The sequence below is a fragment of the Venturia canescens genome, chromosome 1, assembly GCF_019457755.1.
Source record: "Venturia canescens isolate UGA chromosome 1, ASM1945775v1, whole genome shotgun sequence".
Taxonomy (NCBI): Eukaryota; Metazoa; Arthropoda; class Insecta; order Hymenoptera; family Ichneumonidae; genus Venturia; species Venturia canescens.
In genome coordinates, this window is record NC_057421.1 from 18,893,607 (window position 1) to 18,921,585 (window position 27,979).

The window sequence follows — 27,979 nt, forward strand, 5'->3', positions numbered from 1 at the left end:
TATGTTTTTTGTTTTTTATTTTTTTTTTTAATTTTTATGCAGAGTCTATAAAAACTGCACACGTATACTTGAACACATAAAATTGTATGGCGGAGAAATAATAAATAGCGAAATGCTCAATGAGGGTGCAAGTCATATTTTTTACGAAGTTGAGCCTCGGTAGGATGAATGAAAAGTTCCATGAAAAAGCGAATTCTTTGACGCTTCAAAACATTTGAAAGTGCCTCGATCATCGGAGTAGATGAAAAATATCGATTTCGTTTTTGTAAATTTTCAGGCGGAATAACGATTTTTCGAGGATTTACAACCCACGTACGATTAAGAATCGCAACGTGGCTTGCTTGCTTAGACGAAAAATGTGAGGAAGTCCAGAAAATCGAATATGAAACAAGAGCCCTGCGCGTGTTCCAGTCGTTATCTTGAGTGTTCCGCGCTATTTTCGCACCTAAGAGCCTCGTAAGACTCCCCCAAGCTCCAGAACGAGTTGACTCCGAAGAGTGCAACAAGTCAGCTTGTAACGAGAGCAGTTTAACGGACACAGCGGACTGCACCCCGTGCATTGTCCTCTTTGTGGAACTCGTTCAGGGTGCACGTCACCAGCCATTCATTGAATTCAGATCCCCTTCGAACTCGGAATACGTATACACATAACTGCAAGCACGTAGAAAGATGTTCGATACAGCGCGAAATTGGACCAACGGATTTACTCCATCTTAGACTCGCTTCGAGGATTCATTTGCACAAGAAAAATTTGGAGCGTCTCAAGCTTGTTGAAATTTAAATTGACAAATAAATTCACTGTCTGCGACCTGATTCGACCTCATTCGCGTCAGCTCCGCTTATCAAAACTGTGCAATACGCTTCTCGTCACTCAATAAAAAGTACGAGGGGCAGAATTATCTGCCTGTTCGTAAAATTCGCTGCTCCGTTAATCTGTTTTTTTTTTCCTATTTACCACAAGCATGATAAATATTTGTATGGCATATGCTATAGGGTAGGCGGTATCGGGGGAAACAAAAGCATGGTTGATGGACCAGGACGGACGGTTGGTTCAAATAGGGATTGATGAAGCGAGAGAAAAAGCGAGTGCAGGGTAGAAAAAGCCCGGGTGAAAAATAAAATAGCAGCGGAGAGGGGAAAAAATCAGTGAGTACGGAGCTAGTGAATAACGGATAAGGCGTAAGAAAGAGAAGAGCAAGCAGAGATAGCAAAGTTAGACAACATGAAGGGAAAGAGAGACAGTGGATAAAGGATAAAGGGATTTCGTGATAGGAGAGTAGGGAGGATGACGTATGGAGTACCACGAGAAACGAGGAGGAGAAAGAGGGTGGTCTTTGTTACGCGTGCTGTTGGGGATTTTCGGCGGCACCCGAGGGTGTGAGATACACGTTGAGGCTACACGGACATTGATATTCTCCGTTCCGGTGAGTCTGCTTCCTCCCGTGGATCTATTCCCTCACAATTTTTTTGCTCTTTCTCTCGCTATCCTTGTTTCTCTCTTGCTCCCTTTTCCTTTTGATTTTTTATTGTTCTTCTCTTCGTCTCCCTTTCTCTTTTTTAATCTCAGCCCTTTTTTCCTTTTTTCTTTCCTCTCTGAACGTCCTTTTTCCTTTCTTCTTGTCATCCCAGCCCATTTCCCCCTTTTTCACACATCTTCGACCTTCCCCTTCTCGTTTCATTCTTTCCTCACGTGTTTCTCTGTCTTCATCCGCTTCTTTCTGCTCGTCAAGGCTGCTACGAGTTAACATAATATTATCGTACGATTTTTCAGTATTCATACGTTTTTATACTCGGACATTCCAACTTCCCTGCGCCTTTGAACGGCTTTTTGAAATCCTTGAAAATCTTGTTCCCAGGACCGAGTTTTACTTCGTTTATCTGACGCGAACGAAAGAGTACTAAAAATTAGTGGAACGTGAAGAAACGCGTTATTTTGAAAGGCGATGTTTCCGTAGGTGTGCTAGAAATATGCGAGCTAGAAAAGCAAAAGCAGCATTTGAAAGAAGGGCTCATGAAAGTGAAACTGGTAGCGATAAAAAGTAGAGGGAAAGAGAGTCGGAGAGCAGGAGAGAAAACGAGTCAGGACCTTGGCACAGCCCCGACGGTCGGAGCTCCGACGTCGTCGGACCATGCCGGTGGCTGCTCCACCCCCGCCATAATCGATTTTGAAAAGGGAAAGTGGGCAGCCCGGGTGCCAGCACCTACTACAAACGCCGTTCGTATATAGCGATGTTTATTCTTACAGCGTAGCAGCATGCATTATACTGAGAAACCGCGTGGATCGAATGGAGGCGCCGGTACTGGCGTTTCCCCGCGCGCTTGTTTAACCCACACCCGGAGTCGGAGTCGTTGCATCCCTTAGTCTACCAGCCCGCTCGAGTCTGAGCTTTCGGGAGTACGCTTTTGTATATGTATATACACGAGTGTCTCGTTCTTCCGTTTATACGGATACTACATATATCGTATAAACATGCGAGGGATGAAGGGGCGGTAGAAGCGCCGAAGCGCGTGGATTAACTCCACGTATGCATGCGACCTGCTCTGGGCTCTCTTGGTTTCGGCCTCGGCACACGGAGAGAAAAAAATAGTAAGAATTATTATACCGCCATAGTGTTAGACTTCATGACGCTGAAGTTTCCGACGTTGGAGTCCAACGAAATGATCGAAAAAAACTCTCCAATAATTCCACTAATTTTCCTATTTTGTTCCCTGCCAAATTTGCGATTCGTTGTTTTTCAAGCTGCATCAACGATTCGTGAAATAAAAAATTGGTGAATTTCAAACGTTTTTTTCGTTCATTTCGTTGGACTCCAACGTTGAAAACTTCAGCGTCGTTATACTTCTGTATCGCCTATTTTGGAGGTTTTTACCAAAAACGTTGTAATTTTCATGTCGTTTCCAAATTAAAATTTCTTAATTGCTACATAGCAAAATTTCATTCGCGCTTGTACGATAATATATCGGTGTACATGTGTATCGATATATTTGTTTTGGCATCACAAATCAATTTTCATCGAGCTCTCGCTTCACAAAAGTTACTACGTATGGGAACGGAACACGAAATATAAGGCGTATTCGAAATGTGATATGTTCACATCGTAAAAAACAATGATAAAAGGAACAATTGTTTCTTAAAAAATCATTGAAAGTGAAGAAAAAAAAAATGTCACGAGAAGTGACAGTTTTGATCGTGAACCTCGAAGAACGAAGTTGTTTTTTAAAAAAATATTCGTTTAAAATTGAATTTGAGAATTTCGAATTTCGAATTTATTATATCCGATCCTATACTATGCATGTTCGTAAGAATGAATAAATATTACGATATAGAACCTCGCTCCTATGGCACCATAATACTTTTTACTGGAATTTTCTCTCTGTGTGCGATTTTAAAAAATCACATTGCATTCAGATGCTAGGAATTTCGTTACACATTGGAGGCTTTTTCTTTCTCCCGTTTACCGTTTATCTTTGTGGCGCGAAATAACTTTTCTCAATACAGGCATTCTAGCTTTTTGCATTCAATAAGAAACAAATTATGAAAGAAATGGTTGTTCGAAATAATGAAACATCAAAGGATTGATGCACGTTTAGCTTTTTTCAGCGCAGCTTGTGTCAAGGGCTGCTTTTTTTCGTGGTATAAACTTGATTTGCTTTTTCAAACACGTCAAAGTAATGAACGTATCCCGAACTTTGGATACGTGTACAGAGTTTCATTGCACGGAAAACCAGACGGGAGCGCATCGTCCTGGACCTTAATGATTCAGAGCACGTCGCTTAATGACTCATTTAACGCTCAAGCATCAGACAGCAATTATAGCGCTTTATAATCACCGCGCGAGCTTCGGGCTCGTGAAATGCAAGGATGTACAGAGCCAAAGAGCGAGACAACGTGAGAGAGTGGAAGAGAGAAAGAGAGGGGAAATTTGCAGACGTCGTGAGTGCATTATACCCATCTCCGCGTTTCGAATCACCGTGGCATCAGAAAATGTTCGTACCGATTGGATTCTCGTGACATTACTGCCATTCGAAGTTAGTATTATCGGGACGCATCTACATCCGTTTCCCCAAATGTTTTCCTTCCAGTAAAAATAGTCGTGGGAATTTGGAAAGAAAATAAAATTGTCGAGGCTCCTTTAAAAATCAGCAAAATTAACGTTTGCTCGCCCAACTTTATACCTGGGCTCAATCGCAATAAAATTTTCAGATATTTCCAAGAATTATGTATCCTTCGTTTCAAACTGGGAACGATAATATAGTTACGGAATGAAACGACATTTTTTCTATGCAAACATCCATGTACAAACTGAAACATAACTGTCAATAGAACAGCGGTGAATACATTTTTCTTCCCTTTTTTCCTACAACACGCTGCTTCTTATCAGCCAAATTGTGATAAAACTAGCGCTCACGCCCTTTTTAGGTTCACAGAACTCTCACGCACACCCCGGAAGTTATAGGGGAACCTGAACTTGATATCAGCTCAGTGAGAAAAAGCCATGGCACAGTAAAACGTGACTGGCTGCTTGACTATCTGAACGTATGTACAACCACGAGATAACAGCTCCTATAACGAGTGAGGTTTGGAAACACTTCGCTTCTACAAACTCGAGAATCGTTAAAAATATAAAATATCTTGGTACACACGCATGCTACGAAGTCTGAAGACACAGTGAAGGTAAAAGAGTTACCGAAAATATTTATTTTCCTTTCTTTGTTATTCGTAACTTGTGCATCAACTGCGTGGCCGTTCGGTGACTCAACGTCAGTAATTATCATACCCGAGGAGATGAATTCATGCAATTTTGTTATACAAATTTTCGATACGAGATAGAAATACCCTGCACAATATCGCTCGATCCATCTGACCCCTGACGTGACCTCACGGTTGATTGGATCGATTGAGAGTCCATATTATGGTGCACGTACGAATTCCAGAGTGTGGAATCTTACGAAACGAGGGTGCAAATTATTTTTTGTAATGGAGTGTAAGCTTTGAGATTCGAAGTTCGAAACGATACTTCGATATCGAGAATTTTGTTACTTCTCCAATTGGTGTTTTAGTAAATAGAATAAACTATTTAGAAAAGTCAAATTTTATTCTATTTTTTAGAGTGTTTCTTTTTATCATTTAGTGCCAGCAGATGGAGTCTTGGAATTTTAATGTAATATTAGTTGCGACATGAAATGAAGGAAAGAGCGTTGCTGTGGAGGCCGCCAATTAATTATCTCTTTCTAACAATTGAAAGTAGTGCAATAATTAATTATTCGCTGAATCATTGGATATAGGATTTTGACAGAATTCAATTAAATCAGCGAAATGTCAACGTTGTCTCGTTGACAATTTCTTGACAACGATAATGAAATGTAATATAATGAAGTTGGTCCGGCTGACGCGGTGGAGGCGCGAGATAGCAAAACTAGACGTACGCACCACCCTCCCTGGCTATTATTGGCCTTAGCGTCAAAACACCCGAGATTTATCCGTTCTTAAATTACACGAGTGGGTGAACGTTCGTGGATCTTAGTGCCCGTGGAGCCATGATTCTCTTCCTTCTTTCGGTAGTGTTATATTATTGCACAATTACCCTGAGTAAAATTATTCTCTCAATGACTTAAGGTAGATCATGCCCGAAGGATCGTATTTTATGGGTTTCTAAATTGGGTCAATTTTTACTTCGTAATTAAGGATATTATCACTTTAAATTAATTCGTAATTGTGATTAAATTTTTTCAACTTATCTATTAGCGAATAAAATTACAAACCATTAATTAAACGAGGATCCATCACTGACTGAACTCGAAATTTCATTCGTCCCTGGCGAAAATACTATAGTTTTTAATGTAAAAAATCGCATTAGAGAGCGCAAAGAAAAAAAACGAAGGAGAATGAATCAAGAAAAAATTATTGATTAAAAGGCAGAAGGTTTTGACAGGAATGGCCCAAGCCGTGACAACCAAAATGCCGAAATAAACAATGTGAGGTTACGAGTGCTCATTTCACCAATTTCGTTCAATCTTTAACGTAATATATGTTTATTACTAGTAAGACAGTCGTCTCGATTTTTTTCCCAGATCTTCATTATATACTTCACTGTTATAGTGTACTTTTTATGACGCTGAAGTTTCCAACGTTGGAGTCCAACGAAATTATCGAATAAAACCCTCCATAATAATTCCAGTAATTCTCCTATTTTGTTCCCTGCCAAATTTGCGATTCGTAGTTTTTCAAGCTGCACCAACGATTCGTTAAATAAAAAATTGGTGAATTAAAAACGCTTTTTTCCTTCATTTCGTTGGACTCCAACGTTGGAAACTTCAGCGTCGTTACTTTTTCATAAACTTTGTAAGAAGCATTCATTCGTTATATGAAAAGATGAACGATTTTTTACGCACAGCTCCAATAATTCTGTTTATTTTTCTTCATACTTAAACACGTTTATCTCAATAACTAATAAGACGAACTCTTTAAAATTTGATATGCTTGTCAGTCGATTACTCATTTAAACTCTGTGTAAATTTCAAGATTTTCTTAAGACAATCGTTTCGTGTACCTTAACTTCATTCCTCTATACCGGAATTAATTCAGAAACTTTTATTTTTGTCAATCCACTTTGTTAGTAAAACGACGAATAGAAAAATTCATTTATTTTTGTTTTACAAACGTTCCCCACAAAATCATGTGATTACAAACAGTGCAGATGCCTCAGATTTAGAACATCATAATTCATTGAAAAACAGCAATAATCAGCATGAATTTCTCTGTGCCATCTTAATACTTTTTGTAACTAAAAAATTTTTTTTTTTAGTCGGAAGAAAAGTCAGCACATTCGAGTAGATTTTTCCTTCAGATTTTGAGATATTTGAGAGAATGATCGCGCGTGAATGAAAAATGAAGGATGAATAATACACTTCGAATAGCTCGTCCAGTGGAGACCGACGAAACGTGAGCGACAAACGTTAATGAAACATAAGCATCTTATACGTCGGAGGGCACACAAGTTGCGGTGTTATCGTTTTTGACATGTATGCAAGTCATTATATCCGTACGAGTTCATAAGTGTGAATGTGTATGCGGTCGCACATGTGACAGTACAGAGTACGTGTGGCTTGATAAACGCGGTAAAAGCAACGTTGCGTCTCGGAGTAGTCGCACGGCGGTTTTGTTGTATCGACATCGTTTCGTGGCTCGCTAACGCGATAACTCCGTGGGAAGTCATAATCACCGAACTATTCCCGCACTTTATGTCTACTTGCCGCACAGATTATTGGGCTCGAACGCGCCACCAAAGGAAATTGCAATGCTTATGAGCAAAAGAAACGAGGTCAGTGACGCGTCTCGTATCTACGATCCTTTTCTAGTATATTTTGTTTTATTTTTTTAAAAAACTTATTACCGAACCGATAGTATATATTTTTCGTTCAGTTCAAACATTCAGGATACAAACGATACTGTAATTTAACGTGAGTTCAGATAAGTCGAGGGAATACTAAGTAAGTTGCCGCTGAAAGGAGCGACGATGATTTCAGAGCGACACGAATTACTTTTTTCCCCGCTATCAGTAATATTTTTCGAATAAAAGTTTTCAGCGTCTCGATCGAGAATTCTTTACATGGTTATTCGTAAGCCCCAAGATATTTCCTATTTGACGCCTTCACTGTGGTCGCATTTCCTTTGAAACAATGCGAGCGCAGTAAACAACGAAAATACGTTGAAAATAGATTAGACACGCGTAACGAAAAGGCCCAATGTTACGCGTCAAGGTAATCGCCTGTTCTTAAATCTCCGGAATCTTGACAGTGCCTGCAATTGCGCATAGAACAGTACGCACGATTTTTTTGAATGTGTAAAAAAACATACGCCGAGAGACGAATGAAAGAAACGTTTGAAAGGAGCGATGGATTATTCCGACGAAATATTTTTTTCTCACCGGGCAGCTTCGGAAGATTGAATCACGTGATTTCCAGAGCTAAAACCCGGCGCGGCATTTCCTCAAAGTGTCTCTCATTACCAGCCTTGACTATGTGCCGGAGCTCGCACGTGTGAAATGAACATATAAATAGAAACGTACGTGTGAGGTGTATATCGATAAACGACGTACGGATATAAGCGTCTGCAATATCCGCGCGGGCGTCTCGATGCGAGCGATGTAGTGTGTCCCGGGTTCAGGAAACTCGGTAGCTGCCGACGAGTCGTTCCTCGTTGAGCGTCATTCGTTCATCAACGGGCATGCAATTTTTTCTTGCCTTCAGTCATTCTTCAAAGTATCTCCACTTATTTCAGTCGCACTACCGAGCCCGAAATTTGCATTCGAAATGAATTTTTCATCACGTTACAAGAAAGCCACTTTCGCAAAGCGTCGAGAGTCGCAGGCTCGGTATCACTCCAAGCACATTTTATTGTGTTCATTGACGCCCGATTTTCTCTGCGATAATTATGATGAAGCAAAAACAAAAATGAAAAACATAAAACCTCGAGACGAAATAAGTCGCCGGAAAGAAGAAAAAACTTGGTCGTACGACGAAATGACTTGAGAAATTCAAAAAATATATTAAGTCCGTAACTCTCCACTAAAATGTAAAAGTATGCGTGCCCGCACACGAGTTTCAAGTCGCCTCGTACACATAAATTTAATGCATATGTCGAAGATCACGGCGTCGCGGTTACCGGAGCACTTGGAGTCTTCGCGAATGACTAGCTGCGACTGTGCTGCTGCTGTTGCTGTTACTGCTGGGTGTTCCTCCACTCAACGCTTTTACAGCTCTCTTGGCTCTGCGAGTGTTCAAACCGTTCGTTTTCTACCATCACATACGCAAGCTCCGTAAAAACGTACGAGGAGCTGCAAGCGCGAATGCACGGCGGCTCTCCGCCCGACTCTTCGTGTCTTTCGCGCTCTCCACACACGCGTACGAATCCATACGTGCACGAAGACTATTGTCGACGGCGTAGCTGTGAAACCACGTGGCTGCGGGGACTGACAAACACACGAGATCGCGCCTCGACTAATCTGCCGGTTTGCTATCGTATCGGATTTCTGTACGCTCTTTGTGATTCATCTGAACGTACGGATATTTCGAATGATGACACTTTTCAACTGAAAATAACGTTCAACTACATTTTTCGACATTGGAGCAGTCATTCCGGCATTCGGGGTGGGATTTTTTGTTACTCGGAGTTCTATGATCTCCTGATCACGTTTATCATAGTTTTAAAGGAGTTTGGGGCTTTCGAAACACCTGTCGAACGGAGTGGACGAAAAAGATTTCCAATGCGAAGAGCCCGCTTTGGAATCTTTGCAGAAATTCGAATTTCCGGCTTTTCTTAGTGGAGAAACCTAGTTTAGCTACAACAAACGGGGATTTAGCTCAGAAATTGTGAACTTCAGACGACGTGCTAACTCGTGCGTTTATACACGCGCGCAAACTTCGTGACGATATATTTCTCCGTGTACGTAAGTGTATCAGTAAAATACGACCGTGCAGTAGGAACAAGCCTCGTGACTGCTTAACGTCCCGTAGCATACTGATGCGGAAACAAAAGTCGAGTATAACGGAGAAAAGCGAGTGAGTTCTCGCGGCAGCACGATCGCACCAGTGAGTTCGAGCAACTCTGTATTGCTAACTTCTACAGAACTGTACACCAAAAATGTTCAAGCGAGTACAGAACTGTGATTCGCTCAACTTGCGTCTTCGACTGCAGCGATTTAACATTTATTTTTGTTCAAACGAAATGCTGTAGATCGCTATAGACAGTGGCGCGTAACTTTTTGCATCTGCTAGGCAAACTTTAAGGAGGTATGACTTACTGTATACGAAGCTGCGACTTGTAGAAGCATAAACGCCGTTGACCTCATGGCAGTGCGGAGTTTTTACGTTTTTTCATTTTAATGAGCATTAAGGTGTCTGCCAATATAAAAAATAGCGTACTTGAGCTTGTTTTTATTTTCATATTTCTCAGACACGATCCATTCTTGCCCCAGAAGACCGTGCTCGTTGGATGCTCTAGCTTTGAATTCCGTGGGGGCCTGCACTTTGTTCCAGTTCAATCGTCCGTAGACTCGAGCCTCGAACAAGTTTCCTAACGACGTGTGCGTGTTATCACTATACTTGGTACGTGATGAGTCGTTGTAGGTGGGGACATGAAAGGCGATGGGACGAAAGATTAGTTTGGTTATTGATGAAAGTGTTGGAATGTCGAATTTTGCAGATCGATTCGAAAGTGACGCTCTTCCGGTCGCTTTATCACGGGGCTTTGGGATCATGAAATTTGAGAAATTTAGCCAGTCATGATGTAAATAAACCGAATGTTAAATGTGAACAAAAAAATGCTGGAAAAATGCTGGTTTTGATGTTCATTTTTCACGCTACTGAATTCAGTCCATCGAACCAGACAAATCGATTAACGAGCAAAGTTCAGGTGAAAGTACATTTTGAAAATGTGCGCGTGAGCGTTTGTCTCGACGATAAGAAACCAATGAAATACCATCAAGGAACATGGGTGTGCAAAACAATGGCGCGACGATTGATAAATGATAACAAACAACGCTCTATTTTTAGGGCCAATTTTTTCCGCGAAAGTGGTTTTTTTTCTGGCACGGACGTGTGTTGTATTACGTCGAGTGCGGAGAAGGAAGAGAAGAACGTCGACAACGCGAAACTCAACGCAGGAAGTACTTTCATTGTGTTCAGCCGTCCGCTTCTCTCTCCCTAAAGCTGGAGCCTGGGCTATGGAGCCGCTCATCCTCGTACACACCCCGCGCACCCTCCCGCGAACTCCCGAATTTTTTTTTCCAAGCCCCCCTCTGCTTCTCAGTGGATTTTTTTTCTAATTAATCAATACTCGAACCAGCGCTTGTAGTTTTCACCGCTTCGCATTCTCCACAAACGTACGTCGGCAGACGAAAATAACCGCTATATAGTAAACGAAGTTTGGAAAGGTACGGCGGGGATTGCAACAAAAAGAAGAAAAACATGGTGAAGGGTCTGCTCGCGTACGTAGGAAATTCGTTAAATTTTATAAAATCTGACGTTACGCAACGGCGGTGGTTCAGTTGTGATTTGTATCCACCTGAGAAATGATTTCTATTGAAAATTTTCAGAAAATTGTATCTGGTTTCCAAAGGGACTTCGTTGCGTCAATTTTTGGAATAAAATATCGAAATTGAGGCTCAGCTATTTCGAACTGTTCAATCATTCAACGGTGTACCAAAGGGAATTCGAGGGAATTCGCGATGATGGTTGAAGGGAAAAATCGATCTGTTACCGTTATCTCCTGCTTCGAGACGCTATCATTGGAGCTGATAAGTTATCGAAACCATTTGAAATTTTAATGTCAGAGATGAAACTAGAATCGACCGGAAGTCAGAGAGAAAAGGCATTTGATTGTGTGGTGGTGTTGAAGCAATGTTCAATAATGCAATAAAATTTTAAAACAAATATAAAATTACGTGCTAATCCAGAGTGCAAGGAAGTTGTAGATTCTCTTTCGTATTATATCCGCTATCTGGATAACAGCTGTGCAAACCTTATGCCCACACGATGACAATCAAAGTCATCCATACTGCACGTGCAAGCGGTACGCTCAGAGACGAAAATCGACATCGAATACGTTCAGGCGTTTTTTTAGATATTTCAATTTTATTGACGTCGACGTTAATTTTTTTAAATTAACGTCGAACTCACGTTTTTCGATTAATGCAATTCGATTGATCAAGGAAAGATTGAAATGCATCGATTTTGGGAATGGGCTAAAATGGTGGATTTCTTCGTCTCTCATTTGGTTATCGAGAGGGTCAAAGACAATGGGGAGAAATTTGTCGAGAGAGGGAGAGCAGAGTCCGGGCTAATTTCAATCCTTTCCAACAGTTTTGTTATCCACTAAATCTCGGTTTAAGTTTTATAATTGTTTTGCGGTAGGGGTATGGCTATACCGATTGCTGGATGTTAGAATTCTCGTTTCTCAGTTTCTACGATCACTCCTTTTTGTTTCCGAGCCGACATTCGGATGCCCCGATCCTTTTTGAGCATGTCGGCAAGTGAGGACAATGGGGTTCCGTAGTAGAAAATCATGAGAAAAGGGCCGAAGGGAAAGAGAGTTAAAAGATATTCTTCCAAGCGAGAGATCCTTGAAATCTGTGGTACGCGTGTTCGTCCAAAAAAAAATAGAAAAAAGGTCTTATTTGACGAAATAATAGACGAAGAGGCCGAGCCCGTTGCTGCTCGAGCTCAATTAGCTATTTAAGACAATGAGCGGGGGCGTGCGCCCGCACTTTGATCCTTTTCTCCGTCCCGTTCCTTCTTCTCTCCTCTTTACACTTGTTTTCTGTTTCGTTCTGTGACTTCGATATTTCTTATACAAAAAACGAATACAAAAACGAGAGATTTGTTTTTCCAATCGACCGATCAGGTGTTTTTAACGAATTCCTATAATCCTGTGATAAGATAATTCATCAAATTTCTGCACACTTTCAATTTTTCTGTAACCTAAAAGCGCATCCTTGAACCCAGCCAAATTCTCGTGTTTTCGTTTATCGCAGCTGCCCAGAATGCGTCACCCCTTGCAGAAGCATCGTCGGATGCATGAACCATAGTGGGAGCGGAGAGGAATACGCGGAAGACAAACCCCCTGCGAATGCAAAAACGAGACAATTCGCGAAACGCACCAGCACGTCGTGCGGTTTTCTCTGTGGCGTGTGGAGAATAAACGTAGGGAACGGGCCAAGAGAATGTCGAGTACGATCCGAGATGTATGCACTCGGGAAGCAGGATGAGACACCCTTCTGGAATGAGTAGGATAAACCGAGATCGGATTATGCATGTGAAATGCAAATTAAGGTGCTATACTACACTCACATAAGACATTAGGGTTACGGAGAGCTCAGAAAAATTGGCAATCTTTCAATTATGCGTTGAGATTGTGTACGAGGGATTCGACGCTGGATCAGACACTGCATAAACTTCCATTTTTTCGATTGGGTGCAAATTTTACTTTGATCTAGTAAACTGTGTAACGTCAAAAAGAATTTTTAGTCGACCTTTGCTTGTCCTGTTTGCAGAAAACTGGAGGACAATAAACACTACTTTGATAACTGTGCTGTTTATTTCATATTGGGAAATAAATAAAAACCTCATAGTCGATTAGTTCGATAAACCGAGAACAAATTGTACACTCGATTTGTACCAAACGAAATTCAGCCATTTTACCAAGTTTTTTCTTTGCATGTGCAAACTTAACGTGATATACTTCGCAATGGGTGGTCGAGGGAAGGCTACGTGACACTTTGAGGAGTAAGTCGAAACTGTTGTTATGACTGTAGGGTCCCTCTCATGAGCATACGTCGCTCGTAGTCTCGTTAGATGATCGTGCGTTTTCTCATAACAAGATGAAAATATAAAACAATGAAACGGCCGATTTTTTGGTCACAAACAGTTCGATTTTTCGAGGGAAAAATTCCTACAAGAAAGTGCTTTTCTTTTTGTTTTTCTTGCCTAATTAACAGTATGGAGATTATGATTCTTGTGTGTTTTGAATTTACGAAATTCTACTTCGACTAATGTAAGCGCTCTGACGTGCAACCCTTTCATATTTCTCCCTCGGTTGTGGAAACTTCGAATGCGTCATTCTATTGTGACTTTGTAGATGTATATGTCAGTGGCTTTTAGAGTAAAATTTATTATGGAAAATTCAATTTGCTGGTGCGAGTACGAGGGCATTGTCAGATCGAAGGTAAAGCAGAGCATTTCAGAAAGCTCATTATTCCATTCCACGCGTAGACGGGGTGCGTCTGTTTGTAGGAGTATTCGTCTGTGCGCATCCCAATAATTGTCAGAAAAACGATAATTGTCTAGGGAAAATGTTGAAGAAAATTTATCGATCAAGAATTTTAATGACAAAGTGAATTCGAGCCATTGTCCTGATAGCGGAATCAGAATATTTGTTATTTTGAAGTATCTGCTATACAGAGTTGACTTCGAGTGAAAGTTGTAAATTGCACTATAAAATTGCGACAAATTGCAAGTAGAATTGAGTAAATGCCAAGTTTTCTTGAACTTGGATTTTGCAAAACATTCTGTAACTCAGAATGGAAAGGTATTTAGGTGCCTTCTCAAAACCCTTAATATTTTCTACGCTACTTGAAGACACGTTGATATCCACGTTCACGACAAAAACGGTCACGTGGTACGTGCAATTGAGGCAGGTAGAGTAAACCGACAAATATAGCTAAACCGGAAATGTCGACGTTTCATCGTGTGGAATCATCGTTCGTTCGCAGCTACACAATCATAGGATGATAGGATGATACTTATTCGGTATACTATTATAGAAATGAAACTAAAGAGCCCGTATGGAGAAGGCTTCGATCGATCGTAATTTCAGTCTTTGAGCCTTTCTCGGCAAAGTTCTGCGATATGCAAAATTACGAGTATAGGCATCTGTGAATAAAACATACTGTAGGGCGAATGATATTTTTGATAGAGTGCCATAAAGTTCGCTAACCGCTATTGAGCAGAGTTAACGATGGAAGTATCGATGGATAATGGACGATCATTCGCATCCGATGTCGACGGATCGACTTGAATGTGCCCGGAATATGAATTAAGGAGTTTCAGTACAAAAGTCAAAATATTAAGAAATTGATGAAATTTGGTGATAATGTTCTTCAACATCAAGTGCGAAAACTCAAATTTTTTCAAAATTTTCTTCTACTTAGTTATCGAGTAATTACGCATTAAAGCAGATTTCTCATGCCCGGAATGTATACCTATATATATGGAAACGCTATGCTTATACACGTAAACTTTAGTGATCAATTACTCGATAACTGTGTAGAAGAAAAATCTTAAAAAATTTGTGTCGTCAAATTTGGCACTAAAGAATATGTTCACCAAATTTTATAAAATTCTGAACTTTTTGAATTTTTTAATTTTTTTAGCATGGATTAGCATGGCAACATTGTATCGCCTGTACCGAAACTCCTTAAGAGGGAAGGAAGCTTCAAGGTTTCCACGAATGCGAAAATTTTTATACATTTTTTTATGATAATTATCTTTTTCTCATTTTCAAATATTTGTGTTTTACACTACCAATTTTTGGTGTATGATCAAATTTTTTTCTTAAGGTAGTTCATGCATGAAACGATTGTCTTGAGAAAGTCTTGAAATTTACACAGAGTTTAAATGAGTAATCGACTGATGAGCATATCAAATTTTAAAGGGTTCGTCTTATTAGTTATTGAGATAAACGTGTTTAAATATGAAGAAAAATACACAGAATTACTGGGGCTGTGCGTAAAAAATCGTTTATCTTTTCATATAACGAATGAACGCTTCTTACGAAGTTTATGAAAAAAGTACACAATAATAATGAAGTATAAAATGAAGGTTTACGTTTGAACGTTTGAAGGTTTAAATTTGGTTACACTCGTAACCTCACATTTCGTGTTTCGGCATTTTGTCTCTTCTTGGCTCGGGCCATTCCTGTCATAGCTTTCTGTCTTTTTATTAATACTTTTTTTTTTATCTATTTCCCGTTGTGTTTTCCCTTCGGATTCAGTCAGTGATGGATCCCCGTTCAATTAATGGCTTGTAATTTCATTCGCCAAAAAATCAGTTGAAAATATTTAATTACAATTTCGGATTAATAACTCTGACATTAATTTGGAGCGATAATAACCCAATTTAGACACCCATAAAATACGATCCTACGGGCATGCTTTACCTTAAGAAGCTATTGAAAGATTCTGGTGCTTCTGGCAGAGTTATGGCGCCAAGATTGAGATGCTGCAAGCTTTGATTTCAATCGTATTGATCCAAGGGAAATGAATTATTTTTTTATTATTAAAAATATTTTGATGTTGCTACACGATCGAAGGTGTTTTTGTCTGATGGAAAATTTGTTTTCCGAATTTTGAAAATCTTTCGTGGCTTTTAAACCTCAATTTCTGAATGTCATTGCGAACTTCCTGCCAAGGGTTTATTTAACTTCTCGCTACTCACTCAAACTAATTTCATTACATAATCTTTTGTAAACTGACAACAAAGAGCCATTGAAATTCCCGAATATTTTTCAAACTCTCCGTTCACGTTGGAACAGTGTAAAAACACTGAAAGTTGAATGACACGAAAATTTTCTAATTACTTGAAGAATTGACACTTGCAAGTAATTATCGAGCGAATTGTATCGCTTAATCGTGCGGGGATAAAGATTGTTAGGAATTTTTCCGCGTCATAGAGCATGAATTCAGTTGTTAAGGTAGAATTTCCGAGAGTCAGTCGTGTAACATTGCCACGGCAAGAGCAAGGGCGCGCCAGGGTTGCTTGGTAAAGTAACCTTGACCCGAGGATGAACGACCCCCAGGAGCACGTGAATCCCCTCTCGTCCTCCACCCCCCCCCCCCCCCCGCCGCTCCCTCGTATTTCCTCCCACTCTCTTATGTACTTCTTTGCCAGGGTTTGTACGAGCCTCAGGCACCCACTGCCACCCTCAACGGTGACTTTCATCCTGCAGGCAACTCGGTTCGCCTCACCTCCGTCGATCGTTCTTTCGGTCTGCGTGTACTACGCCGTCCCGACCCTGCCACCCCCCTTTGCACTCCCTTGTTTCATTGGAATCCCTTTCCAACTATCCTCCCTGTACCGAACCTAGTCTGCCCGCGTCCCTCTCTTCTCCGTTGCTGCTTTTTCCAGGCTCGTTTCCTCCCCCTTCGTCATCGCTCTTTTTCTTTTACGGGCCCGTATTTCTTCTACCTTAATACAACGTTGCTGTACTGCGTGTACCAAAATCAATTGTTTTCTATACTCTGTGTGAGTCAATGTGTATTTTCACCGATTAGGGATAGTACGTTGCTCTGTCTATAAATCAGTTTTAAATTGAGAAAACGAATGATTTATGCAGTACAGTTTGGTTACAGCAAACTCAGATCTGGCGGCACTGATTCAATGCAGTGAATGACTTTTTTCACCAGTTTATCATTCCATTTTCGGTCCTGCTGCAACGCAGTCCAGCAACGATAACGACGAGGAGCTGATGATCCGATAAACACTGATTTTGATAGAGCCTGTTATCCAAAGTCAGCCAGGATTGCATGTGCAGCCTACCGTGGCGATATTTTTCCTCGTAAAAATTCACGGAGGGGTCGTTTGCTCTGTTGGTAGAGCGTCCACTTTTTTCAACCCCTTCGACAGAGGCTATCTCGCGCACCCTTTTGCCTCATTTTTTCTTCTCTTTCTAACTCCCTCATTCCTCTCAATGCCTACACCCGCCTTTTGTACACTTGGGAGCGCCCTCTACCCCCCCCCCCCCCCCCCCCCACCGCCACCCCATCCCGCCATATCAGAGTGAAGGAGAAAGTGACGAGAGTCGTACATTAGCATGGCAAGTTGAAGGCTGGACGAGACTGAAACGGGGAAAAGCGAGGGTGAAATTTCACGATGGAGAAATTTCAAGGCCAACGAAAAGCATTCGGAATCTTGTGCAAGGGCAATTCACGGGGCAAGTTCAAGGGCTCGCTTTAGCAACTTTTGGGTCTTGAAAGCATCGCAATATGGAGGCATTTGTGACTGCACTCCTCTCGGAATCCACAGATTTTACGTCCTCTTCGTATTTACGGTAAAACCAACGAAAGGGTTGAAGGGATCGAGGACACTGTGTCTACAGGGCCGAGTACGTATAGCACAGTCACGTTTGTTATTCGAGTGTCTCAAATAATTGGAGTAACGTTCATCCTTTTTTTTCTTGTTGCCCCCACACAACCCTTGAGTCTGCCTCTTATCCCTCAAAGGGCACTATAGTGGTACTTGAATCGACAATTGAAAACTCATGAAACTTTATGCCGGATTGTTTAATGGATTCAGCTAATTTTCGTTACGCGGAACATTCCCTTTACGTGCCCTCTGATTCAATTCGTTTTAGTCTCTGGACCGAAACGATATTTTTTTCATGCCTCAAACCAAAACAACGAACACGATCAGATCATTAATAGTGGACAAAAAATGTGATGTATTCATGCGAGGATCGTTTCAAGGTGAGGTAAGGTGGCAAAATCTGTAGATGACTCTCCGATCGATCTGACATATGTTGAAATTTTCACGAACGCGATCGGCTCTCAGTCCAAAATCATTTGGGCATCGTCATTAACGAAGGTGAACCCAAAATGTGGCTTTCAAAGCCAGACCGCGACGGGCTGCCAGGTGGGAAGCGGACAAAGATCCTTGACCATCGCTGCCAATGTTGAATTACTTTTGAACGTCGCGGTCATTCGACTGATGTACCCATTTTTTCCATCGACCTTTTTTTTCTTATTCTTTGTTCGCCACAACTATCTTGTAGTCGTTTTCAAGTGGATTACATAATCGAAGGAGCTCATGAAAACCGAGGCTAGCAAGATCGATCGATCGCGAGAATGAAATTTTTCTCATCGTCCGCGATTTTCAAGCAGCTTAGACTCAATGAGCTCATTGTCTGCTATTTTAATTTTATCCCTTTGAGCAGCAAGCAACGAACCCCAATTACATACACAGTGCAGAATATAATGTTAGGCCACAGGATGACGAGCGAGAATTGGACGACTCTGAAAGCTGCGAACGTACACACTTGCGGAGCTCATATTTTCTGCTAACGACTCACCGATCCAGCATGTTATAGTCTAGGCAGTTTGTAGCGGATCATTAAAATAGTACTAATCGAACTCTCTTATAAATCTGTCTGCATCTCAAGAATGATTGATCACGTCTGATGTCTTTACCTGCAACAAAAAATGAAAGAAAAGATTTTTAATACCATCACCTGAGTATTTAAAAGTCAGGATGATGCCTTAAGAACTGAGTATCACTCTGAATTTAGTGTTCATAACGATACGCGAACATGGACTCGGCGGCCGGTTAATGAATCGATTTGTCGAGACACAACGTGAAATTTTCTATTTTAACGATTATCTGTCTCGCCCATTTCTCGGTTCAATGATTTACAATGTAGTCGAAGTAGGTTTGACCTATGCAATGCTCATTTTGCGGCTTTATATAGTGTATTATTTTCGTTCCATCATCAAATCGTATCGACGAGTCACCGTATTCAACACCAATTAAGCCCTGTCATTGGAAACCGTAGAGCTCAAAGTACACACTATTCTGCCTCGTTATGAACCCCTTCAAGATTTTCGAAATGACCCGATTCCGATGACCCCGAAAAGCACTCGGACATTCCTCGAAATCGCGGACATTTTTGTTGCGGAGACAATTGTTCAGTGAATCGATCCTTCGAGATTGGAGTTCGGTGCTATATAGTTCGTAAAAACATTGAAATAACTTTGGGTCAGCTAAATATACGTGGGACCTGATTCGCATGACCTGTTAGTAAAATATTACCGAATGTTCGTGCGCCAGAATAGCTAAGGTTTGCATACCGCTCATTCCCATTCTACCGCGAAATCAAACGAAATACCATTCACTGTTGAACTGTAAGTAATTGTCTACGCTTTTAAACATTCACTATTTAGTTCTGTGACTTAATTTAGTGCTGTGAACAGGTATACTGCTGGAATAAAATGACTGGAAGATCAAATTGATAACGTCGTGTGGCTCGACCAATTCGTCATGCATAAAAATCAGTTGACGTCAAGATGTGATATTGATAGCGACAAGTTTTCGAAATGAACAGTGAATAAGCAATTGTTACGATCCGAACAGGCTTCATCTCGACAATATTGTTTTTTTCTTGGTCTCGTTCATAATGTTCGAAGGATTTTATTGCACAATAGAACACTGTACATTGTTTTTTTTTGTGTTTTCAAGAATGACCATTGTAGATGTTTGAAATTCATATTTCAGCACACATATTCTCCTCTGACAATGGCTGAAGTTGAGCAGAAACAATGTGAGAATTCAGGTGCGGAAAATAATGCGTTGCTCATCCACTAATTATTACGTTCCAATAAAAAATAACGTTACAAAATCAACGGTCGACGGTTCTGGTGCTATGTCAATATAACATAACGTCAAAATAACATTGGTAAAAAAACACAGCACCAATATAACATGTGTTTAAAATAACATGATGTCAAAATAGCATTGATTTTATCACCATTATTGTTATCATCATAATCAATATTACAGGTCCACTTTCGTGTTCAATAATCGATGAAAATGGAATCGATACACACACTCGATCGCGCGTGTGTTCGGAATACTTTTAAATGTGTGTGCGGAATCGTTCGGTGGGTTGGGAACGCTTTATCGGACATTTTGTCCCGGTCTCCCCCATACACTTATTACGTGTTGTTATTGCTCGTTGTTATTTTTGTTTTCTGTTATTTTTTTTGCATATTATATTTCTTCTCTTATTTCTGTTGTGTATTGCTATTCTATGTTATTTTGTCTCGAGTTATTTTGACGTTATGTTATATTGACGTGTCACCGACGGTTCTATGGTACCGATTTTACAGATAAGAATGGTTAAAGCGAATTTTAGTTTGTTCGAAAAGAGTTATCAATGCTGTGTTTTCACAGAGGGTTATTGGCTCAATAAAGTGATCAGAGTACACTCCATCATTGTAAAAGTATAAATAAATATATTGTGCGACTTGCTAACCGCTCAGCCGAGGCCACAAGTCCGAGTCCGAGTGTTTCGACTGTGAGATCTTCGAGAATAACTATTTAGAGGGACACGTATAAGAAATTGTAAAAAAGGAGTAATATAAATATACAGATAGAATTCAAGACAAAACGTCGAGTCTTCGCATGTGTGTGTGTGTGTGTGTGTGTGTGTGTGTGCATCGTTCTCTTTTCATGAGCACACATAAAATAATTTCATACGAATACACGAATGTATAGAAAAGGAAAAAGCAAAGAGTGACGCAGAGAGCGTGTGCCGGAGCGAGACAGTCCGGGAGTAAAACGGTGAGCGATAGTGGATGCGAAAGAAGGAGAGAGATAAAGATAGAGTGAAAAGGGTACGCAGCTTCCAGGAAATCCATGGGTCTGCGGTCAAATTATTTATGGCGATGCGAAATTAAGAGTCTCGGTCTGAACCGTTTGAGATGAGGGCTCGGCGCGATCGACCGCGACGCCGATTTACGTCCTTGGCTCCGCACACGCTCCTCCCGCGTCACATTGCTCTCGCTCTCTTCTCCTCACCAACCATTCAAGTCCCTTCATCTTTCTCGCTGGATCCGAAGGATTGCGCGCGAACGAGCGCGCACGCACTCTTACGAATCGACGATGATGCCGCGTATTTCTTTCGTTTCTTCTTGCGTCCTCTCATTGCCTCTCTCTTTTCACGGCTCGTTTCGATGGACGAGCATTTATAATAAAAACTACGAAGGAACACAATAGCCGGAGAAATCCAGAGAAACAGAAATAAAAAGGCATGGAGATCGTTAACAGAAGCGTAACGTTATAAGTTCCTGGATGGGTGGAATGAAAAATGAAAATATCAATCGCCGAACTCACTTTCTTTCCTTTTCATATTATAATCCATTCCCTGGCGAATTGTTTTTCATTTCCGTTCGTTTACACGCTCGGTTATTCTTCCTTTCATTATTCTGTTATTTTTTCTTTGACGAGAAAACAATTACTCGTTCGAAATCCCATGGAAATCAAAGTTTTATCGATTGAACGGAAAACTGCCTGAAATGTGTACCGTAACACACTAAACTCTGCAGCTCTGGACCAAATTCAATGGAAAGGGTAGACCAGAAGAAAGCATTTGGATATTTCGAACGAAAATCTTTATCCTGGAGATAATTAAAAAAATTCGAAAGTGCGTTAGAACCGGACCAAACGATTTCCAGTCGCGATTTCAGTCAATTCTTTCCATTCGTCACTGCAAACACACACACACAAAATTTGTGTCCATCGACTTCAACAACTTTCTCATTAATCCATATAATTCAATACTTTCGACACAAATATCAATGGATATTTCTAGAAATACAATCGAGGATCGTCCTGCCGGAAGTTTTGCACCATAAAGAGACTACGATAAAAATGGGGAAGGAAGAATACTGTAAAAGAGACAGCAGAATACAGTCCGCTCATTCTGTCGCACAGGCCAATGAGATCCCCCGCACTCATGCAGTCTCCAACTTTCCTTCGTATTCTTATATACACGCGAGCGTTTTATCAAGACTCGTCTACCGTACATTAAGCATTGTACCGTTCCCACGGACTTTTAACGATCAAAGAGCAAGTTTCGTTAGTTTAACCTTCAAAACTTTGTGATATAGGTCCTTATCCACTCGAACGCAGCCAAAATATATTCACATCCGTGCACCGGAAGTAGAACGGGAGAAGTTCCGTCATTTCTTTGGCCCACTTGCCTCCATCTTCCTTCCATTTTCTGTCCCCTTTATGCTTCAGGATAGCCGAGCAATGAAAAGTAATCAATACTTTGTCAGGTATGTGGACGACACGCTCGCGACGTCATCGCATTGTTGCTTCACTGGAATCGGTGAACGCACGGGCAACCAGCGTCGCGATTCTGTCCTCACCATCCCTCCAGTGCACTCAATGTTTTTAAGGAAAAGTCTTGAAAAAATGCCGCGCATGTGCTTTTTCGACGTGGATTCACCGACGAACGAATCTCGAGTTTACAAAGCGAAAGAATCTCTTTCAGAGAAAAGATCGCCCGACTATCACGAGACCGCAAGAGAATACATGCACTTCAGCAAGAGGCTAATGACCATCCTGACAACAGTATTATCCTTTTACCCGGGTGTGAAATGAGACTTCGTGCAGCAGCCTTAGGAGACTGAGAAGATGAAACAGAAACCCAGGAACGAAGTGGAGCGGAAGATGACGTCGAAGAGCGAGAAAAATCGTGTCTACATTCGACACTAGAGATCTTGCGTGTTCCAAGAGAAGGGAAAAAAAAACGAGTGTCAACTTAATACGACGCGAAGTGAGTGACTGATTATACGCGAGATCCAAGAATCCTTCCATTATCGTAACGAGAGTAGCATTTTCACTCAGGCGATTGCAACCGTTGCATTTTTGTTCGCGTCAACGCTCTTTCAACTATGGGCACGAAACGCATGCTGAAATGAATTTTAAAATAATAGTACGGGGATCGTCGTATCTGCCAAGAATAATATCGAGTCATTACCAGAATTCTCTCGAAATGTTATCCGATGAAATTTAAGGAGAGGTTGTCATACTATGAGTTTTTTTTTTTTTTTTTTTTTTTTAATTATTCGACACTGTTCATCCAGGAAAAAAGTCATAACTGTTCATTCGAATATATTGATATAGAGGGAAAATTTTTTCAAATTAATTCGAGGATGAACCTCGAAATTTTATATTCGGATTGTGGAAATATGCGTGAATAATAAAAATTATTGTTAAAACCGCGCAGATAAAACACCAAAAAAGGATGAACTCGAAATCATTCGCGGAGCACGTGATCTGTTTCAGAAGTGCCATCTCGATAGCCTGAAATTTGCGAGACTCATTCCAACCAGTATGGTCGTCTCAGTAAGAATGATCACAGACGCCATTTTTACGCCTATGCACTATCCCAAGAAGATGAACCCCAACCCCGTGAATGAGGATTTCCGCTATTTTTGTAAATTTTTATTTTTAAATACACTGTTAGAGTGAGAGCAAAAAAAATTGCACGTTATTGAATTTTTTATAAAAATCATCAAAACTATTAAGAGTAAATTTCGTAATGAACAGTGTATTGCGGTGGCTCCGGTCTCTTCGGTTGTGACAAATGTGTGTACAATTTGTGATAAAATAATCTTTGTGACCGGCGTGAAAGGTTTCACGACATACGGAAACTGCCTCGTATCTTTATTTATTCATTGCGTCGATGAAAAAATCTGGTGTCCAAAAAACCGACCACAGTCGAAATCGGCTAATTAAATCGCATTTTTTTATATTTTTTATGTTCGCATGATCGTTATATTCGCGACGAAATCCGGTAGAAACGGATTTTAGTTTAATTTTTTGACACTCCGCGCTGCGGATACTCGATGACTTTTAACAGCTTTTACTAGAATCTTTCAGCGAATGAAACGCGCAAGCAACAAAGGAATTTTCGTCACTCAATCGTGAGATTTGCGGCGAGGCTCGAAATCTCGACAATACAAGAAATAATACAAGAAAATCCACAAGACTCGAGTCGTTTTTCAAAACGGTTTTAGATACCTGGAAGATTAAAAGTACAATTATAAGAATTTATTCGCCTCCGCACCATTGTTTGATGGGGTTTCGATGAAGCATGATATTTAGAGCGCAACTGTACATGGAATATTGACACATAGATGTATGGATTTTGAGAAGAAAGAATTACGCGTGTGGCGGCCAATGGTTGGTTAAAAGATAAGCATTGACCTGAGATTCGGGGGCGGTGAAGGTCCTTCCTGGAAATCGGTCAAAGCCGAAACAACTGTACGGTTTCTTACATACCTAAAAGACGAAAAGGAAACACGGTGTAGAAACGATCGGTGTGGAGGTACATGGAATCGCGCAGGCGAAAAAAAGACCGCTGAGAAATAAAACCATTCGCATCTCTTTCTATTTCGTTACTAATTTGCCGATTCCCTTTGGGTTTCGGGACTGCTCTTTTCGTACCTGTGAATTCGGATGAAAGAACGATCTACGAGATCTTTCTGGAAATTCAGAAAGCCCCAACCCTAAGTCCTGTTTGCACGTTACCTGTGCCTCCTTCTCAAAGCATTTCGCTCGAATGAAAAGAGGATTTATTTCGAATGACTGTAATACTGAGCTTCGAAAATCTACGATTCTATACCGATTTTCGCCACGAAGGAATTTCAGTTTCATAAGCTTCTGAGCGTGTCCAAAATTCTTTTGGGTACCTCGGCGTTGGCGATGAAACTCGGATTTTTATTACCGCGTTCCAACAAAATGAGGGTCTTCTTATACTTGTGAATGCACTTGGTACATCACATTTTGAAATTTGAACCTCCGGACTCTGAATTTATTCCGAATTGTCAAATGTTCTGAGCGATTTTTAACGAGTAGAGAAGTATGAAAAATTCGAGGGTTTTAAATTGAAGTTTCCAGCCTCATAATTCGACTCAGCATTGCAAAAGTTCATGGAAAAATGTCGATAATAACAGCGTTATTAACAGATCCCTGTGTTGCCGACTTTGCGTGGGCGAGACGCCTAAATCAGCCTGGAGATTGCGCCACGCACGAAACATAATGCACAATCGACATGAGAGCTAATAAAATACGACCACGAGACTCCCAGTGAGCATGTTGGGCAACCAACAAAGTGAGAGATGCTCCGGAGACGGAGAATCTATCGCTCACTCCAGCAGCCACGCGGACCATTTTCTTTTTCGTTTTCTCCTGAATGAATAAAAGAATTTTTTTTTTTTAATTCCATCTGACACTCGATTGAAATGAAACTTAATTTTTGTCCCAAGTAATTGGCAGTCCAATAATTGCCTGCCCAAAGACTCAAGTCGATCGGAAGTGCCGGTTATTTCCACGCATTTCATATTCGAAATACAGTGCCAGTGGATTATTTTGTAACTGAACGAATATTTAGCGCAAGCATGCTTCTGTATAAAATTCCCATCAGTATTGAGAAGAGCAGAGGAGTCGCTGGTAACCGTTGGCGACACTCGCGATTACTGTGTGTTCTGCCGACTCTTTAGCCAGGTAATAACAAGACGAAAAAAATCGTAACACACACGTACTCGCACATGACGCCACTGGGTTAGCCCGAAGGAAAAAGAGAAAAAAATACGAGCGTGACTTTCGTTGAACGCTAATTTTCGAAGATAACGCGAGAGGAATTACGTCACCGCGTCTCAGCTCGCGGTTCTTGGAAATCGCTCATACAATTTTCATTCTCGTTCGATTTTTTCAAAGTACCTTTTCATCCCGAAAACTCGTGATTTCCTTATTCTACGGTTTCGGAGTTCTGCTCACTTGGGAATGGAGGCTTCAACAAATGAATACCTGTCGACGGGGATGACACTCGGCTTTTTATACACAATTCTTGATCTTCGCGATTATGCTCGATCGAATATTGGATAAAAAAGTTTCTTGGATCCGAATACCTCTTCAGGCACCAGCAGATAATTTTACACGTGCGTTTCGAAAACTCGCCTCCAATTTTACAATACAGCAAAGTAAGCTCGACGTTCACAAGCCTTAAAATGCGTGATAACAAAACAAGTAAAAAAACAAACCCAAACACTCAAATTTGGCTAGCGTGAAAAAAATCTTGAAAATTTCTGTGCCTTTCTATACAATTCACTAAAACTATGTTGAACCGTATTCGATGCTTGCGAAGCAACGACTCCCCCGAGTTCATGAACTTCTAACCTTGAACACTATATTAAGATAGCTCCGATGACAAATCTTGAAAGGAACAAAACTTCAAAAATAGTTCCCTCACTGTTGGTAGCTTGGATGCAAAACGGTAGAACATTGAAAAAATATCTATCAATTTCCACAATCAATGATCACCGATACCATCAGGAACTCAAGAGAACACTAATTTGAGTCATTTTCTCATCGAATTCTTGAGAGGAAAAAATGAAAGATTATTCCGCCAACGTTTTGAGTGCTGCTATGCAAACAGTTTTTTCCGGAAGCCCCCACAAGAAATCTTGGGAAAGACTGATAGCAAAAGGGCGTAACTGCGCTAATTTGCTATATCAAACGGAATGAATATAATTGTAATCATCAACACATGGAATAATGTAGGCGAGTTATCCGCGTATATTTCGATCCCCATCCAGTTGAACACACACAGCGCGGTCAGGAACGCACGCGCGGAAATTTCGTTCTTCGACCTCGCACAATTTTTGCGCGCGAAAAGCTACAGAAGCGAGAGGCAAGGTTTTTCGTTCTCGAGCCTACACGCGATCGAGCAGGCAATGACATTTTTTGAACCGCTTCCCTGCTCGTGTCCCTGACAATCGGCTCATCACTAATGTTTTTCGAAAAGTTTGTAGAGTTCGGGAAAACTTACGCACGCGCCTTTCCGTAACTGAGGCACGCACACACGCCAATCCGGCGATTATCCGAGGCCCGCAGAACTGTGGCACAGTTGGATTGCGCCAGAGAAGTGAATATTTCGTTCATATGTCTAAACACGTATACATATGTTTGATATTTAAGTAGAGATAGAGTGAAAAATATTTCGACCCGACAGTACTACATAGAAGCCGGGCGAGAGCAGCGTCACACAAGCCGAGTTTACTACCAATTCACGCACGGGCGCAACACACGAAGAGCCCTCCGGACCTCGACAAACTCATACCAGACGCTGTGCGTGGAAGAAAAATTTTTTCTATTGATGACAAAATGGCGTCGCTCGGAGAGTCATGGAAAGAAATAACTCCAAAGACTCTATTGGCGATGAACAAATTTTGCAGCTCAGGGGAGCGAAGAATGTTTTTCATTTTCAGTTTTCCACGTGTAAATCGGATGGAGTCGAAGCGTGGAAAGTTTGCTGTGAGAAATGTAATGATGAAAAGTAAAAGTAACGAGGAGAAGAATATGGCGAATGTACGATATGAGTTTACAATAATTTTATTTAAAAAAGTCAATATTTTAAAAGTGCAAATGAAACTCGATGTTTCGGGGGATACAAAGAGGCTCTTTTAGCAGCGTCGTCGAATGAAACGTTGACGTGTGCGTTTTCTTCTTCTCATTCAGAAAAATTCGACGTTGCTCACGCGGCACCACTCAGGTTCGTCTGACACTCGAGTTCCGAAGCCCAGACACAAATTGTTTCGAAGAAACGTCAAGAATTAAAAATACTATGAGCGAGAAAATAAAATGAAAAGTGGAGAAAAGCTGCATTCGCGAGCGCGTGGTTTATTACTTGGAACTTCCGGCCCGCGTCAACCGAACGCGTGAGCAAGGAGGGCCAAACTCAACCGGCGTTTCTTCTTCCTCTTGTTTCTCGTCAGTTTTTCAATCTGTTTTATGTTTCCTTATTCTAAATTTCTCAATGTTCGTGCTAGGTTTAATGCCGCTCGAAAAATCGAGCCTT

General features: G+C 40.9%; 1 protein-coding gene and 1 long non-coding RNA gene across 3 annotated transcripts in view; one reads left to right on the forward strand and one right to left on the reverse strand.

Annotated features, from left to right (window-relative positions):
• Imp (IGF-II mRNA-binding protein) overlaps positions 1 to 27,979 on the reverse strand; it is a 53,293-nt gene that overhangs the window by 20,310 nt on the left and 5,004 nt on the right. The window contains exon 1 of one of the 2 annotated variants that reach the window (XM_043433108.1): positions 8,100 to 8,883. The exons of the other annotated variant lie outside the window; for it this stretch is intronic. The gene's annotated coding sequence lies outside the window, so the exon portion shown is untranslated. Of the gene's footprint in view, positions 1 to 8,099; positions 8,884 to 27,979 lie in introns of those variants that run through there. 2 annotated transcript variants of the gene reach the window in all.
• LOC122418952 (uncharacterized) lies at positions 10,797 to 11,440 on the forward strand. The gene is made up of 2 exons (XR_006262781.1): positions 10,797 to 10,988; positions 11,097 to 11,440. It is a non-coding gene; the product is annotated as an uncharacterized lncRNA (long non-coding RNA).